Source organism: Aristolochia californica, unplaced genomic scaffold (assembly GCF_029961685.1).
Source record: "Aristolochia californica isolate CCGP_79_NKW_82.1479 unplaced genomic scaffold, dmAriCali1.0.hap1 SCAF_10, whole genome shotgun sequence".
Classification (NCBI taxonomy): domain Eukaryota; kingdom Viridiplantae; phylum Streptophyta; class Magnoliopsida; order Piperales; family Aristolochiaceae; genus Aristolochia; species Aristolochia californica.
In genome coordinates this window covers 17,027,042-17,045,256 of record NW_027181771.1, presented here as the reverse complement: position 1 = coordinate 17,045,256, position 18,215 = coordinate 17,027,042, and the positions used below count along the sequence as shown (strand labels likewise).

At 30.8% G+C, this 18,215-nt stretch overlaps 1 protein-coding gene across 1 annotated transcript in view; it reads right to left on the bottom strand.

Annotated features, from left to right (window-relative positions):
* The window catches only part of LOC137942878 (uncharacterized), a gene marked incomplete at its 3' end in the record, with an annotated part of 60,507 nt that overhangs the window by 31,996 nt on the left and 10,296 nt on the right, over positions 1-18,215 (bottom strand). The window lies entirely within an intron of this gene.

The window sequence follows — 18,215 nt, the reverse complement described above, 5'->3', positions numbered from 1 at the left end:
CAACCCACTTTTTGCCTATCCTTAAAAATCATAGATACTCTTTGGAATTATCTCTCTCAGCATTTGTGAATTTCCATTTTGGATGTTCAAATTTTTTTTTCAGATCCAAACTTGAGTTTCACTCTCCCATTTTTCTCGTAAACAAAAAACATTTAAGATGACAACAAAATAAAAATTTTGAGTTGATCTATGCAAAAAAATTTGAAAACTGTAATAAATGTAAGTGAAGAAAAAATTATTTCTCGCACTAAAAATGAACTCCAAAGTTTTGTTATCCACGTTTGGGAAATTCCACTTGTACAACCCCTAATAGATTTTATAGGAAAGAGACTTCCAAATGATCCTAACATGTGTTAAATGTGGTGGATATGCATGCCAGAAACATGTTGCGGATGCAAGTGGCCTAATGATCCAAAAAATTCAAGGAGTACAAAAAATTAAATTCTCAAGTTAACCTGTAGCTGGATATTTATCGTACCCAAACAACCCACTTTTTGCCTATCCTTAAAAATCACAGATACTTTTTGGAATTATCTCTCTCAGCATTTTTGCATTTCCATTTTGCATTTTCAATTTTTTTTTTCAGATCCAAACTTGAGTTTTCACTCTCCCATTTTTCTCGTAAACAAAAAAAATATAAGATCACAACAAAATAAAAATTTTAGAGTTTATGTATGCAAAAAAATTTGAAAACTATAACAAAGGTAAGTGAAGAAAATTATTTAACGCACTAAAAATGAACTCCAAAGTTTTGTTATCCTTGTTTGGGAAATTCCACTAGTACAACCCCTAATGGATTTTATAGGAAAGAGACTTCTAACTGATCCTAACATGTTTTAAATGTGGTGGATATGCAAGCCATAAAATGTTGAGGATGCAAGTGGCCTAATGATCCAAAAATTTCAAGGAGTAGAAAAAGTTAAGTTCTCAAGTTAGCGTTTGGTTGGATATGTACTGGAGCCAAACAACCCACTTTTTTCCTATCCTTAAAAATCACTGATAATTTTTGGAATTATCTCTCTCAGCATTGGTGCATTTTCGTTTTGGATGCTCAAATTTTTTTTTTCAGATCTAAACTTGAGTTTTAACTCTCTCATTTTTCTCGTAAACAAAAGAGATATAAGATCACAACAAAATGGAAATTTTAGAGTTTATGTATGCAAAAAAGTTTGAAAACTATAAGAAATTTAAGTGAAGGAAATTGTTTCACGCACTAAAAATGCACTCCGAAGTTTTGTTATCCATGTTTGGGAAATTCCACTTCTACAACCCCTAATAGATTTTATAGGAAAGTGACATCTAACTGATCCTAACATGTTGTAAATATGCAGGATATGCATGCTATAAATATGTTGAGGATGGAAGTGGCCTAATGATCCAAAAATTTAAAGGAGTAGAAAAAATTAAATTCTCAAGTTAACGTGTGGTTTTATATTTACCAGAGCCAAGCAACCCACTTTTTTCCTATCCTTAAAAATCACTGATACTTTTTAGAATTATCTCTTTTAGCATTGGTGCATTTCCATTTTGCATGTCTAAATATTTTTTCCATATCCAAACTTAAGTTTTCACTCTCCCATTTTTCTAGTAAACAAAAAAGATATAAGATCACAACAAAATGAAAATTTTAGAGTTTAAATATGCAAAAAAATTTGAAAACTATAATAAATGTCAGTCATGAAAATTATTTCACGCACCAAAAATAAACTCAGAAGTCTTGTTATCCATGTTTTGGAAATTCCTCTCGTACAACCCTTAATAGATTTAATAGGAAAGAGACTTCTAACTGATCCTAGCATGTTTTAAATGTGGAGGATATGCATGCCAGAAACTTGTTCAGGATGCAAGTGGCCTAATGGTCCAAAAATTTCAAGGAGAAGAAAAAATTAAATTCTCAAGTTAACATGTAGTTGGATATTTACCGAAGCCAAAGAACCCACTTTTTGCCTATCCTTAAAAATCATAGATACTCTTTGGAATTATCTCTCTCAACATTTGCGCATTTCTATTTTGGATGTTCAAATTTGTTTTTCCAGATCCAAACTTGAGTTTTCACTCTCCCATTTCTCTCGTAAACAAAAAACATTTAACATCACAACAAAATAAAAATTTAGAGTTTATGTATGCAAAAAAATTTGAAAACTGTCATAAATGTAACTGAAGAAAATTATTTCACGCACTAAAAATGAACTCCAAAGTTTTGTTATCCACTTTTGGGAAATTCCAGTTGTACAACCCCTAATAGATTTTTATAGGAAAGAGACTTCTAAATGATCCTAACATGTGTTAAATGTGGTGGATATGCATGCGAGAAACTATGTGAGGATGCAAGTGGCCTAATGATCCAAAAATTTCAAGGAGTAGAAAAAATTAAATTCTCAAGTTTGTGTGTGGTTGGATATGTACCGGAGCCAAACAACCCAATTTTTTCCTATCCTTAAAAATCACAGTTACTTTTTGGAATTATCTCTCTCAGCATTTGTGTATTTCCATTTTGGATGTTTAAATTTTTGTTTCAGATTCGAACTTCAATTTTCTCTCACCCATTTTTCTCGTAAACAAAAAAGATAAAAGATCACAACAAAATGAAAATTTTAGAGTTGATGTATGCAAAAAAATTTGAAAACTATAATAAATGTAAGCGAAGAAAATTATTTCACGCACAAAAAATAAACTCCAAAGTTTTGTTATCCACGTTTGGGAAATTCCACCAATACAACCCCTTATAAATTTTGTATGAAAGAGACTTTTAACTGATCCTAACATGATTTAAATGTGGTGGATATGCATGCAAAAAACATGTTGAGGATGCAAGTGGTCTAACGATCCTAAAATTTTGAATAGAAAAAAATAAATTCTCAAGTTAACGTGTGATTGGATATTTACCGGAACGAAACAACCCAAATTTTTCCTATCCTTAAAAGTCACAGAGACTTTTTAGAATTATCCCTCTCAGCATTTGTGCATTTCCATTTTGCATGTTAAAATTGTTTTGCAGATCCAAACTTGAGTTTTCAGTCTCCCATTTTTCTCATAAACAAAAAAGATATAAGCTTAGAACAAAACGAAAATTTAAGAGTTTATGTATGCAAGAAAATTTGAAAACTATAATAAATATAAGTGAAGAAAATTATTTCATGCATTAAAATGAACTCCAAAGTTTTGTGATCCAAGTGGTGGATATGCATGCCAGAAACATGTTGAGGATGCAAGTGGCCTAATGATCCAAAAATTTCAAGGAGTAGAAAAAATTAAATTCTCAAGTGAACGTGTGGTTGGATATGTACCGGAGCAAAACCACCCACTTTTTTCCTATCCATAAGAATCACTGATACTTTTTGGAATTATCCCTCTCAGCATTTGTGCATTTCCGTTTTGGATGCTCAGATTTTGTTTTTAGATCCAAAAGTGAGTTTTCACTCTCTCATTTTTCTCGTAAACAAAAAATATATAAGATTACAACAAAACAAAAATTTTACAGTTTATGTATGCAAGAAATTTTGAAAACTATAATAAATATATGTGAAGAAAATTATTTCACGCATTAAATTGAACTCCAAAGATTTGTTATCCAAGTTTGGGAAATTCCACTTGTACAACCCCTAATAGATTTAATACGAAAGAAACTTCTAAATTATCCGAACATGTTTTAAAAGTGGTGGATATGCATGCCAGAAACATGGTGAGGATGCAAGTGGCCTAATGATCCAAATATTTGAAGGAGTAGAAAAAATTAAATTCTTAAGTTAACGTGTTGTTGGATATTTACCGGAGACAAAACACCCACTTTTTGCCTATCCTTAAAAATCACTGATACTTTTCGGAATTATATCTGTCAACATTTGTGCATTTCCATTTTGGATGTTCAATTTTTTTTTTTCAGATCCAAACTTGAGTTTTCACTCACCCATTTTTCTCGTAAACAAAAAAGATATAAGATCACAAAAAAACGAAAATTTTAGAGTTTATGTATGCAATAAAATTTGAAAACTATAATAAATAGAAGTGAAGAAAATTATTTAACGCATTAAAATGAACTCCAAAGTTTTGTTATCAAAGTTTGGGAAATTCCACTTGCACAACCCTTAATAGATTTAAAAGGAAAGAGACTTCTAAATTATCTTAACTTGTTTTAAAAGTGGTGGATATGCATGCCAGAAACATGTTGAGGATGCAAGTGCCCTATTGATCCAAAAATTTCAAGGTGTAGAGAAAATTAAATTCTCAAGTTAACGTGTGGTTGGAAATTTACCGGAGCCAAACAACCCACTTTTTGCCTATCCTTAAAAATCACAGATACTTTTTGGACTTATCTCTATCAGCATTTGTGCATTTCCATTTTGGATGTTCAAATTTCTTTTTTCAGATCCAAACTTTAGTTTTCACTCACCCATTTTTCTTGCAAACAAAAATGATATAAGATAACAACAAAATGCAAATTTTAGAGTTGATGTATGCAAAAAATTTTGAAAACTGTAATAAATGTAAGTGAAGAAAATTATTTCACACTCTAAAAATGAACTCCAAAGTTTTGTTATCCACGTTTAGGAAATTCCACTAGTACAACCCCTAATAGATTTTATAGTAAAGAGACTTCTAACTGATCCTAACATGTATTAAATGTGGTGGATATGCATGCAAGAAACATGTTGAGGATGCAAGTGGCCTAATAATCCAAAAATTTCATGGTATAGAAAAAATTAAATTCTCAAGTTAATATGTGGTTGGATATTTACCGGAACCAAACAACCCACTTTTTTGGAATTATCTCTCTCTGCATTTGTGCATTTCCATTTTGGATGTTCAAAATTTTTTTTCATATCCAAACTTGAGTTTTGACTCTCCCATTTTTCTCGTAAACAAAAAAGATATAAGATCACAACAAAATGAAAATTTTAGAGTTAATGTATGGAAAAAAGTTTCAAAACTATAACAAATGTAAGTGAAGAAAATTATTACACGCACTAAAAATAATCTCCAAAGTTTTTTATCCTTGTTTGGGAAATTCCACTAGTACAACCCCTAATGGATTTTATCTCAAAGAGACATCTAACTGATCCTAACATGTTTTAAATGTGGTGGATATGCATGCCAGAAACATGTTGAGGATGCAAGTGGCCTAACGATCCAAAAATTTCAAGGAGTAGAGAAAATTAAGTTCTCAAGATAGCGTGTGGTTGGATATGTACCGGAGCCAGACAACCCACTTTTTTCCTATCCTTAAAAATCACTGATACTTTTTGGAATTATCTCTCTCAGCATTTCTGTATTTCCATTTTGCAAGTCCAAATATCTTTTTCAGATCCAAACTTGAGTTTTCACTCTCCCATTTTTCTCATAAAAAAAAAAAGATATAAGATCACAACAAAATGAAAATTTTAGAATTTATGTATGCAAAAAAATTTGAAAACTATAATAAATGTAAGTGAACAAAATTATTTCGTGCCCTAAAAATGACTCCAAAGTTTTGCTATCCATGTTTGGAAAATTCCACAAGTACAACCCCTAATAGATTTTATAGGAAGGAGACTTGTAAGTGATCCTAACATGTTTTAAATGTGGAGGATGTGCATGCCAGAAACTTGTAGAGGACGAAAGTGGCCTAATCATCCAAAAATTTCAAGGAGTAGAAAAAATTAAATTCTGAAGTTAACGCGTGGTTGGATATTTACCATAACCAAACAACCCACTTTTTGCCTATCCTTAAAAATCACAGATAGTTTTTGGAATTTTCTCTGTCAGCATTTGTGCATTTCCATTTTGGATGTTCAATTTTTTTTTTCAGATCCAGACTCGAGTTTTCACTCTACCATTTTTCTAGTAACTAAAAAAGTTATAAGATCACAACAAAATGAAAATTTTGAGTTGATGTATGCAATAAAATTTGAAAATTGTAATAAATGTAAGAGAACAAAATTATTTCATGCACTAAAAATGAACTTCAATGTTAACTTATCCACGTTTATGAAATTTTACTTGTACAACCCCTTATAGAATTTATAGGAAAGAGACTTCTAAATGACCCTAACATGTTTTAAATGTGGTGGATATGCATGCCATAAACATGTTGAGGATGCAAGTTGCCTAATGATCCATAAATTTCAAGGAGTAGAAAAAATTAAATTCTCAAGTTAACGTGTGGCCGGATATTTATCGGAGCCAAACAACCCACTTTCTGCCTATCATTAAAAATCACATATACGTTTTGGAATTATCTATCTCAGCATTTGTGCATTTCCATTTTGGATGTTCAAATTTTTTTTTCAGATCCAAACTTGAGTTTTATCTCACCCATTTTTCTCGTTAACAAAAAAGATATAAGATCACAACAAAATGAAAATTTTAGAGTTGATGTTTGCAAAAAAATTTGAAAAGTGTAATAAATATAAGTGAAAAAATTATTTCACACACTAAAAATGAACTCCAAGGTTTTGTGATCCACGTTTGGGAAATTCCACTACTACAACCCCTAATAAATTTTATAGGAAAGAGACTTCTAACTGATCCTAACATGTTTTAAATGTGGTGGATATGCATGCAAGAAACATGTTGAGGATGCAAGTGGCCTAATGATCCAAAAATTTCAAGGTGTAGAAAAAATTAAATTCTCAAGTTAACGTGTTGTTGGATATTTACCGGAACCAAACAACCCACATTTTTCCAATCCTGAAAAGTCACAGATAATTTTTGGAATTATCTCTCTCAGTATTTACGCATTTCCATTTTGCATGTTCAATTTTTTTTAGAGATCCAAACTTGAGTTTTCACTCACCCATTTTTCTCGTAAACAAAAAAGATATAAGATCACAACAAATAAAAATTTTAAAGTTTATGTATGAAAAAAAATTTGAAAACTATAACAAATGTAAGTGAAGAAAATTATTTCTCACACTAAAAATGAACTCCAAAGTTCTGTTATCCAAGTTTTGGAAATTCCACTAGTACAACCCCTAATAGATTGTATAGGAAAGAGACTTCCAACTGATCCTAACATGTTTTAAATGTGGTGGATAAGCATGAAACAAACATGTTGAGGATGAAGTGGCCTAATGATCCAAAAAGTTCAACGAGTAGAAAAAATTAAATTCTCAAGTTAAAGTGTGGGTGGATATTTACCGGAACCAAACATCGCAATTTTTTCCTATCCTTAAAATTCACTAATACTTTTTGGAATTATCTCTCTCAGCATATGTGCATTTCCATTTTGCATGTCCAAATTTTTTTTTCAGATCCAAACTTGAGTTTTCACTCTCCCATTTTTCTTGTAAACAAAAAAGATATAAGATCTCAACAAAATGGAAAATTTAGAGTTCATGTATGCAAAAAAATAAGAAAACTATAATAAATGAAAGTGAAGAAAATTATTTCGCACACTAAAAATGAATTCCAAAGTTTTGTTATCCATGTTTGGGAAATTCCAAAAGTACAACCCCTAATAGATGTTATAGGAAAGAGTCTTCTAACTTATCCTAACATGTTTTAAATGTGGTGGATATGCATGCAAGAAACTTGTTGAAGATGGAAGTGGCCTAATGATCCAAAATTTTCAAAGAGTAGAAAAAATTATATTCTCAAGTTAACGTGTGGTTGGATATTTAACGGAGCCAAACAACCCACTTTTTGCCTATCCTTAAAATTCAAAGATACTTTTCAGAATTTTCTCTCTCAGCATTTGTGCATTTTCATTTTGGATGTTCAATTTTTTTTTCAGATCCAAACTTGTTTTTTTTCTCTCCCATTTTTCTCGTAAACAAAAAAGATATAAGATCACAACTTAATGAAAATTTTGGAGTTGATGTATGCAAAAAAATTTGAAAACTCTAATAAATGTAAGTGAAGAAAATTATTTCACGCACTAAAAATGAACTCCAAAGTTTTGTTATCCACGTTTGGGAAATTCCACTTGTACAACCCCTAATAGATTTTATAGGAAAAAGACTTCTTAATGATCCTAACATGTTTTAACTATGGTGGATATGCATGCCAAAAATATGTTGAGGATGCAAGTGGCCTAATGATCCAAAAATTTCAAGGAGTAGAAAAAAATAAATTCTCAAGTTAACGTGTGGTTGGATATTTACCAGAGCCAAACAACCCACTTTTTGCCTATCCTTAAAAATCACATATACTTTTTGGAATTATCTCTCTCAGCATTTGTGCATTTCCATTTTCGATGTTCAAATTTTTTTTTCAGATCCAAACTTGAGTTTTCACTCTCCCATTTTTCTTGAAAAGAAAAAAGATATAAGATCACAACAAAATGAAAATTTGAGAGTATATGTATGCAAAAAAATTCTGAAAATAGTAATAACTATAAGTGAATAAAATTATTTGACGCACTAAAAATCAACTCCAAAGTTTTTTTATCCACGTTTGGGAAATTCCAATAGTACAACACCTAATAGATTTTATAGGAAAGAGACTTCTAAATAATCCTAACAAATTTTAAATGTGGTGGATATGTATGCAAGAAACATGTTGAGGATGCAAGTGGCCTAATGATCCAAAAATTTCAAGGAGTAAAAAAAATTAAATTCTCAATTTTACGTGTGGTTGGATATTTACCAGAGCAAAACAACCCACTTTTTGCCTATCCTTAAAAACACAAGTATTGTTGGAATTATCTCTCTCAGCATTTGTACATTTCCATTTTGAATGTTCAAATTTTTTTTTTCATATCCAAACTTCAGTTTCCACTCACCCATTTTTCTCGCAAACAAAAGAGATATAAGATGACAAAAAAATGGAAATTTTAGAGTTGATGTTTGCAAAAAATTTTGAAAACAATAATAAATGTAAGTGAAGAAAATTATTTCACGCTCTAAAAATGAACTCCAAAGTTTTGTTATCCATGTTTAGGAAATTCCACTAGTACAACCCCTAATAGATTTTATAGCAAAGAGACTTCTAACTAATCCTTACATGTTTTAAATGTGGTGGATATGCATGCAAGAAACATGTTGAGGATGCAAGTGGCCTAATAATCCAAAAATTTCAAGGTGTAGAAAACATTAAATTCTCAAGTTAACGTGTGGATGGATATTTACAGGAACCAAACAACCCACTTTTTTTCTATCCTTAAAAATCATAGATACTTTTTGGAATTATCTCTCTAAGCATTTGTGCATTTCCATTTTGGATGTTCAAATTTTTTTTTGGGATCCAAACTTAAGTTTTCACTCTCCCATTTTTCTCGTAAACTAAAAAGATATAAGATCACAACAAAATGAAAATTTTAGAGTTTACGTAAGCAAAAAAATTTGAAAACTATAATAAATGTAAGTGAAGAAAATTATTTCACACACTAAAAATGAACTCCAAAGTTTTGTTATCCATGTTTGGGAAATTCCACTAGTACAACCCCTAATACATTTTATAGGAAAGAGACTTATAACTTATCCTAACATGTTACAAATGTGGAGGATATGCATGCCAGAAACATGTTGAGGATGCAAGTGGCCTAATGATCCAAAAATTTGAAGGACTAGAAAAAATTAAATTCTCAAGTTAACGTGTGGTTGGATATTTACCGGAGCCAAACAACACACTTTTTTTCCTACCCTTTAGAATCACAGATACTTTTTGGAATTATCTCTCTCAGCATTTGTGCATATCCATTTTGGATGTTGAAATTTTTTTTCCAGATCCAAACATGAGTTTTCACTCTCCCATTTTTCTCGTAATCAAAAAAGATATAAGATCACAACAAAATGAAAATTTCAGAGTTGATGTATGCAAAAAAATTTGAAAACTGTAATAAATGTTAGTGAAGAAAATTATTTCACGCACCAAAATTGAACTCCGAAGTTTTGTAATCCACATTTGGGAAATTCCACTTGTAACACCCCCAATAGATTTTATAGGAAAAAGACTTCTAAATGATCCAAACATGTTTTAAATGTGGTGGATATGCATGTCAGAAACATGTTGAAGATGCAAGTGGCCTAATGATCCAAAAATTTCAAGGAGTAGAAAAAATTAAATTTTTAAGTTAATGTGTGGTTGGATATTTACAGAAGCCAACCAACACTCTTTCTCCCTATCCTTAAAAATCATAGATACTTTTTGGAATTATCTCTCTCAGTATTTGTGCATTTCCATTTTGGATGTTCAAATTTTTTTCTCGGATCCAAACTTGATTTTTCACTCTCTCATTTTTCTCATAAACAAAAAAGATATAAGATCACACCAAAATGAAAATTTTAGAGTTGATGTATGCAAAAAAATTTGAAAACTGTAATAAATATAAGTGAAGAAAATTATTTCACGCACTAAAAATGAACTCCAAAGTTTTGTTATCCACGTTTGGGAAATTCCACTAGTACAACCCCTAATAAATTTTATAGGAAAGAGACTTCTAACTGATCCTAACATGTTTTAAATGTGGTGGATATGCATGCAAGAAACATGTTGAGGATGCAAGCGGCCGAATGATCCAAAAGTTTCAAGGAGTTGAAAAAATTAAATTCTCAAGTTAACGTGTGGTTGGATATTTACTGGAACCAAACAACCCACTTTTTTCCAATCCTGAAATGTCACAGATAATTCTTGGAATTATCTCTCTCAGCATTTGTGCATTTCCATTATGCATGTTCATTTTTTTTTCAGATCCAAACTTGAGTTTTCACTCTCCCATGTTTCTCGTAAACAAAAAAAATATAAGATCACAACAAAATAAAAATTTTAGATTTTATTTATGCAAAAAAATTTGAAAAATATAACAAATGTAAGTGAAGAAAATTATTTCACGCACTAAAAATGAACTCCAAAGTTTTGTTATCCTTGTTTGGGAAATTCCACTAGTACAACCCCTAATGGATTTTATAGGAAAGAGACTTCTAACTGATCCTAAAATATTTTAAATGTGGTGGATATTCATGCCAGAAACATGTAGAGGATGCAAGTGGCCTAATGATCCAAAAATTTCGAGTAGAAATAATTAAGTTCTCAAGTTAGCGTGTGGTTGGATATGTACTGGAGCCAAACAACCCAGTTTTTTCCTATCCTCAAAAATCACTGATACTTTTTGGAATTATCTCTCTCAGCATTTGTGTATTTCAATTTTGGATGCTCAATTTTTTTTTTCAGATCCAAACTTGAGTTTTCACTCTTCCATTTTTCTCTAAAACAAAAAAGATATAAGATCTCAACAAAATTGAAATTTTAGAATTCATGTATGCAAAAAAATAAGAAAACTATAATAAATGAAAGTGAAGAAAATTATTTCGCACACTGAAAATGATTTCCAAAGTTTTGTTGTCCATGTTTGGGAAATTCCACTTGTACAACCCCTAATAAATTTTATCGGAAAGAGACTTATAACTGATCCTAACATGTTGCAAATGTGGAGGATATGCATGCCAGAAACATGTTGAGGATGCAAGTGGCCTAATGATCCAAAAATTTCAAGGACTAGAAAAAATTAAATTCTCAAGTTAACGTGTGGTTGGATATTTATCGGAGCCAAACAACACACTTTTTTCCTACCCTTTAAAATCACAGATACTTTTTGGAATTATCTCTCTCAGCTTTTTGTGCATATCCATTTTGGATGTTCAATTTTTTTGTTAGATCCAAACATTAATTTTGAGTCTCCCATTTTTCTCGTAATAAAAAAAGATATAAGATCACAACAAAATGAAAATTTTAGAGTTGATGTATGCAAAAAAATTTGAAAACTGTAATAAATATTAGTGAAGAAAATTATTTCACGCACCAAAATTGAACTCCAAAGTTTTGTTATCCACGATTGGGAAATTCCACTTGTAACACCCCTAATAGATTTTATAGGAAAAAGACTTCTAAATGATCCAAACAAGTTTTAAATGTGGTGGATATGCATGTCAGAAACATGTTGAGGATGCAAGTGGCCTAATGATCCAAAAATTTCAAGAAGTAGAAAAAATTAAATTTTCAAGTTAACGTGTGGTTGGATATTTACTGGAGCCAAACAACCCACTTTTTTCCAATCCTGAAAAGTCACAGATAATTTTTGGAATTATCTCTCTCAGCATTTGTGCATTTCCATTTTGCATGTTCGTTTTTTTTTCAGATCCAAACTTGAGTTTTCACTCTCCCATTTTTCTCGTAAACAAAAAAGATATATGATCACAATAAAATAAAAATTTTAGAGTTTATGTATGCAAAAATATTTTAAATCTATAACAAATGTAAGTAAAGAAAATTATTTAAAACACTAAAAATGAACTCCAAAGTTTTGTTATCCTTGTTTGGGAAATTCCACTAGTACAACCCCTAATGGATTTTATAGGAAAGAGACTTCTAACAGATCCTAAAATATTTTAAATGTGGTGGATATTCATGCTAGAAACATGTAGAGGATGCAAGTGGCCTAATGATCCAAAATTTTCAAAGAGTAGAAAAAATTAAATTCTCAAGTTAACGTGTGGTTGGATATTTACCGGAGCCAAACAACCCATTTTTTTCCAATCCTTAAAAATCACAGATACTTTTTAGAATTATCTCTTTCAGCATTTGTGCATTTCCATTTTGCATGTCTAAATATTTTTTTTCAGATCCAAACTTAAGTTTTCACTCTCCCATTTTTCTAGTAAACAACAAAGATATAAGATCACAACAAAATGAAAAGTTTAGAGTTTATGTATGCGAAAAAATTTGAAAACTATAATAAATGTAAGTGAAGAAAATTATTTCGTGCACTAAAAATAAACTCAGAACTTTTGTTATCCATGTTTTGGAAATTCCACTAGTACAACCCCTAATAGATTTTATAGGAAAGAGACTTCTAACTGATCCGAACATGTTTTAAATGTGGAGGATATGCATGCTAGAAACTTGTTGAGGATGCAAGTGGCCTAATGGTCCAAAATTTTCAAGGGGTAGAAAAAATTAAATTCTCAAGTTAACATGTGGTTGGATATTTACCGAAGCCAAACAACCCACTTTTTGCCTATCCTTAAAAATCATAGATACTCTTTGGAATTATCTCTCTCAGCATTTGTGCAATTCCATTTTGGATGTTCAAATTTTTTTTTCAGATCCAAACTTGAGTTTCACTCTCCCATTTTTCTCGTAAACAAAAAATATTTAAGATCACAACAAAATGAAAATTTAGAGTTGATGTATGCAAAATATTTTGAAAACTGTAATAAATGTAAGTGAAAAAAAATTTATTTCATGCACTAAAAATGAACGCCAAAGTTTTGTGATCCACGTTTGGGAAATTCCACTTGTACAACACCTAATAGATTTTATTGGAAAGAGACTTCTAAATGATCCTAACATGTGTTAAATGTGGTGGATATGCATGCCAGAAACATGTTGAGGATGCAAGTGGCCTAATGATCCAAAAATTTCATGGAGTAGAAAAAATTAAATTCTCAAGTTAACTTGTGGTTGAATATTTACCATAACCATACAACCCACTATTTGCCTATCCTTAAAAATCACCGATACTTTTTGGAATTATCTCCCTCAGCATTTGTGCATTTCCATTTTGCATGTCTAAATATTTTTTTCACATCCAAATTTAAGTTTTCACTCTCCTATTTTTCTAGTAAACAAAAAAGATATAAGTTCACAACAAAATTAAAATTTTAGAGTTTAATTATGCAAAAAAATTTGAAAAATATAATAAATGTCTGTGAAGAAAATTATTTCACACACTAAAAATAATCTCAGAATTTTTGCTATCCATGTTTTACAAATTCCTCTAGTACAACCCTTAATAGATTTTATAGGAAAGAGACTTCTAACTGATCCTATCATGTTTTAAATGTGGAGGATATGCATGCCAGAAATTTGTTGAGGATGCAAGTGGCCTATGGACCAAAAATTTCAAGGAGAAGAAAAAATTAAATTCTCAAGTTAACATGTGGTTGGATATTCACCGAAGCCAAACAACCCACTTTTTGCCTATCCTTAAAAATCATAGATACTCTTTGGAATTATCTCTCTAAGCATTTGTGCATTTCCATTTTGGATGTTCAAATTTCTTTTTCAGATCCAAACTTGAGTTTTCACTCTCCCATTTCTCTCGTTAACAAAAAACATTTAAGATCACAACAAAATAAAAATTTGGAGTTGATGTATGCAAAAAAATTTGAAAACTGTCATAAATGTAAGTGAAGAAAATTATTTCACGCACTAAAAATGAACTCCAAAGTTTTGTTATCCACGTTTGGGAAATTCCACATGTACAACCCCTAATAGATTTTATAGGAAAGAGACTTCTAAATGATCCTAACATGTGTTAAATGTGGTGGATATGCATGCCAGAAACATGTTGAGGATGCAAGTGGCCTAATGATCCAAAAATTTCAAGGAGTAGAAAAAATTAAATTTTCAAGTTAACATGTGGTTGGAGATTTACCGGTGCAAACAACCCACGTCTAACCTTAAAAATCACAGATACTTTTTGGAGTTATATCTCTCAGCATTTGTGCATTTCCATTTTGGATGTTCAAATTTCTTTTTCAGATCCAAACTTGAGTTTTCACTCTCCCATTTCTCTCGTTAACAAAAAACATTTAAGATCACAACAAAATAAAAATTTAGAGTTGATGTATGCAAAAAAATTTGAAAACTGTCATAAATGTAAGTGAAGAAAATTATTTCATGCACTAAAAATGAACTCCAAAGTTTTGTTATCCACGTTTGGGAAATTCCACATGTACAACCCCTAATAGATTTTATAGGAAAGAGACTTCTAAATGATCCTAACATGTGTTAAATGTGGTGGACATGCATGTCAGAAACATGTTGAAGATGCAAGTGGCCTAATGATCCAAAAATTTCAAGGAGTAGAAAAAATTAAATTTTTAAGTTAATGTGTGGTTGGATATTTACAGAAGCCAAACAACACTCTTTCTCCCTGTCCTTAAAAATCATAGATACTTTTTGGAATTATCTCTCTCAGCATTTGTGCATTTCCATTTTGGATGTTCAAATTTTTTTTTAGAACCAAACTTGTTTTTTCACTCTCTCATTTTTCTCACAAACAAAAAAGATATAAGATCACACCAAAATGAAAATTTTAGAGTTGATGTATGCAAAAATTTTTGAAAACAGTAATAAATATAAGTGAAGAAAATTATTTCACGCACTAAAAATGAACTCCAAAGTTTTGTTACCCACGTTTGGGAAATTCCACTAGTACAACCCCTAATAAATTTTATAGGAAAGAGACTTCTAACTGATCCTAACATGTTTTAAATGTGGTGGATATGCATGCAAGAAACATGTTGAGGATGCAAGTGGCCCTATGATCCAAAACATTCAAGGACTACAAAAAATTAAATTCTCAAGTTAACGTGTGGTTGGATATTTACCGGAACCAAACAACTCACTTTTTTCCAATCCTGAAAACTCACAGATAATTTTTGGAATTATCACTCTCAGCATTTGTGCATTTCCATTTTGCATGTTCATTTTTTTTTCAGATCCAAACTGGAGTTTTCACTGTCCCATTTTTCTCGTAAACAAAAACGATAAAAAGATCACAACAAAATGAAAATTTTAGAGTTTATATATACAAAAAAAATTGAAAACTATAACAAATTTAAGTGAAGAAAATTATTTAACGCACTAAAAATGAACTCCAAAGTTTTGTTATCCTTGTTTGGGAAATTCCACTAGTACAACCCCAAATGGATTTTATAGGAAAGAGACTTCTAACTGATCCTAAAATGTTTTAAATGTGGTGGATATTCATGCCAGCAACATGTAGAGGATGCAAGTGGCCTAATGATCCAAAAATTTCAAGGAGTAGAAAAAATTAAGTTCTCAAGTTTGCGTTAGAGCCAAACAACACACTTTTTTCCTATCCTTAAAAATCAGTGATACTTCTTGGAATTATCTCTCTCAGCATTGGTGCATTTTCAATTTTGATGCTCAAATTTTTTTTTTTAGATCCAAACTTGAGTTTCCCTCTCTCATTTTTCTCGTAAACAGAAGAGATATAAGATCACAACAAAATGGAAATTTTAAAGTTTATGTATGCAAAAAATTTTGATAACTATAATAAATGAAAGTGAACAAAATTATTTTGTGCACTAAAAATGACTCCAAGGTTTTGTTATCCATGTTTGGGAAATTCCACAAGTACAACCCCTAATAGATTTTATAGTAAAGAGACTTCTAACTAATCCTAACATGTTTTAAATGTGCTGGATATGCATGGAATAAATATGTTGAGGATGCAAGTGGCCTAATAATCCAAAATTTTCAAGGTGTAGAAAAAATTAAATTCTCAAGTTAACGTGTCGATGGATAAATACAGGAACCAAACAACCCACTTTTTTCCCATGCTTAAAAATCATAGATACTTTTTGGAATTCTCGCTCTCAGCATTTGTGCATTTCCATTTTGGATGTTCAAATTTTTTTTCAGATCCAAACTTAAGTTTTCACTCTCCCATTTTTCTCGTAAACTAAAAAGATATAAGATCACAACAAAATGAAAATTTTAGAGTTTATGTAAGCAAAAAAAATTGAAAACTATAATAAATGTAAGTGAAGAAAATTATTTCCCGCACTAAAAATGAACTCCAAAGTTTTGTTATCCATGTTTGGGAAATTCCATTAGTACAACCCCTAATAGATTTTATAGGAAAGAGACTTCTAACTGATCCTAACATGTTTTAAATGTGGTGGATATGCATGCCAGAAACATGTTGAGGATGCAAGTGGCCTAATGATCCAAAAATTTCAAGGAGTAGAAATAATTAAGTTCTCAAGTTAGCGTGTGGTTGGATACGTACCGGAGCCAAACAACCCACTTTTTTCCTATCCTCAAAAATCACTGATACTTTTTGGAATTTTCTCTCTCAGCATTTGTGTATTTCCATTTTGGATGCTCCAATTTTTTTTTCTGATCCAAACTTGAGTTTTCACTCTCCCATTTTTCTCGTAAACAAAAAAGATATTAGATCACAACAAAATGAAAATTTTAGAGTTTACATATGCAAAAACTTTTGAAAACTAAAATAAATGTAAGTGAAGGAAATTGTTTCACGCACTAAAAATGCAATCCAAAGTTTTGTTATCCATCTTTGGGAAATTCCACTAGTACAACCCCTAATACATTTTATAGGAAAGAGACTTATAACTGATCCTAACATGTTGAAAATGTGGAGGATATGCATGCCAGAAACATGTTGAGGATGCAAGTGGCCTAATGATCCAAAAATTTCAAGGACTAGAAAATATTAAATTCTCAAGTTAACATGTGGTTGTATATTTACCGGAGCCAAACAACACACTTTTTTCCTACCCTTTAAAATCACAGATACTTTTTGGAATTATCTCTCTCAGCATTTGTGCATATCCATTTTGGATGTTCAAATTTTTTTTTCAGTTCCAAACATGAGTTTTCACTCTCCCATTTTTCTCGTAATAAAAAAAGATAAAAGATCACAACAAAATGAAAATTTTAGAGTTGATGTATGCAAAAATTTTTGAAAACTGTAATAAATGTAAGTGAGGAAAATTATTTCACGCACCAAAATTGAACTCCAAAGTTTTGTTATCCACGTTTGGGAAATTCCACTTGTAACACCCCTAATAGATTTTATAGGAAAAAGACTTCTAAATGATCCTAACATGTTTTAAATGTGGTGGATATGCATGTCAGAAACATGTTGAGGATGCAATTGGCCTAATGATCCAAAAATTTCAAAGAGTAAAAAAAATTAAATTTTCAAGTTAACGTGTGGTTGGATATTTACAGAAGCCAAACAACACTCTTTCTGCCTATCCTTAAAAATCATAGATACTTTTTGGAATTATCTCTCTCAGCATTTGTGCATTACCATTTTCGATGTTCAAATTTTTTTTTCAGATCCAACTTTGATTTTTCACTCTCTCATTTTTCTCCTGAACAAAATAGATATAAGATCACAAAAAAATAAAATTTTTAGAGTTTATGTTAGCAAAAAAAATTGAAAACTATAACAAATGTAAGTGAAGAAAATTATTTAACGCACTAAAAATGAATTCCAAAGTTTTGTTATCCTTGTTTGGGAAATTCCACTAGTACAACCCCTAATGGATTTTATAGGAAAGTGACTTCTAATTGAACCTAAAATGTTTTAAATGTGGTGGATATTCATGACAGAAACATGTAGAGGATGCAAGTGGCCTAAGGATCCAAAAATTTCGAGTAGAAAAAATTAAATACTCAAGTTAACGTGTGGTTGGATATTTACCGGAGCCAAACAACCAATTTTTTTCCAA